We start from the raw sequence: 948 nt of genomic DNA on the forward strand, positions 1-948 counted from the left end.
AGGAGTTCCAAGACCAATTAGGAAAGCCTGCCATGATTAGAAAATGGGGGCGGGGATGACACCTAGGCCAGATAGTTTCCTATTCAGGTCTAAAACTTTCTATACAGTGATTTTCTGTCAATTTACTTCTAAGGATAACCTGAAAAACCCTATCCTGTCATAACATCTATCCATGTTCAACAAGAGTTTTATTATTTAAGAGTTCTTACTAATGTCTAACCTGCATAGATTTAGTGTAATTTAGAGCTATTTCTTCTTGTCCAGCCCTATTCAGAAGTAGATTTGCTATACAATAACGCTTCTTGTACGTGAAGGCTGTTATTAAAGAATGGTCCCGGGGAATGTCCAGGGAAGGATGGAGGCTGCAAATTGGGACATCTGCAATTGGGATGTTCATTGTGTTTTATCTCCAGGCTGAGAGGCCCTTCTGTTTTCAGGAAAAACAGGCATTCCTGTTTCATCACAGCAGGAACAAGAGGAGCTTTCTGAACAGAATACAGGAGTACAATAGCCCTGACTTGCACAATGCAGACTCATAATGGAAAACAAATTTGACCCATTTTATAACAAAAAACCCTACTCCCCTTGGTGTTTCCGTGGTCCCATTAGCTGTCTCTGGGCTCACAGAAATTAACTACACCTCATTGCCCGATTATTCTTCACTCTCTTTCATCAAGGCCTGCTTGGAGTGGTGAGAGTTGACAAAAACCTTATCATCAATTGGACCCAGTTTATGTAGATGGGCAGAGAGATATGAAAAAGTATACTTAAGGAGTTTGCCAGAAGATAATTAGTGTACTATTTTAGCCTGACGAAATGAAATATAATAGAAGGAGTAGAAAAGTACTTGATTTTCATCCAGTTAAATACTCTTTAAATCATATCCAAGGTGGGGGGTCTGGAAGAAAAATAGTGTTTAAATCTGTATGATAGATGTTTTAGCTTAAA

The sequence above is a fragment of the Propithecus coquereli genome, unplaced genomic scaffold, assembly GCF_000956105.1.
Source record: "Propithecus coquereli isolate 6110/MARCELLA unplaced genomic scaffold, Pcoq_1.0 Scaffold204, whole genome shotgun sequence".
Taxonomy (NCBI): domain Eukaryota; kingdom Metazoa; phylum Chordata; class Mammalia; order Primates; family Indriidae; genus Propithecus; species Propithecus coquereli.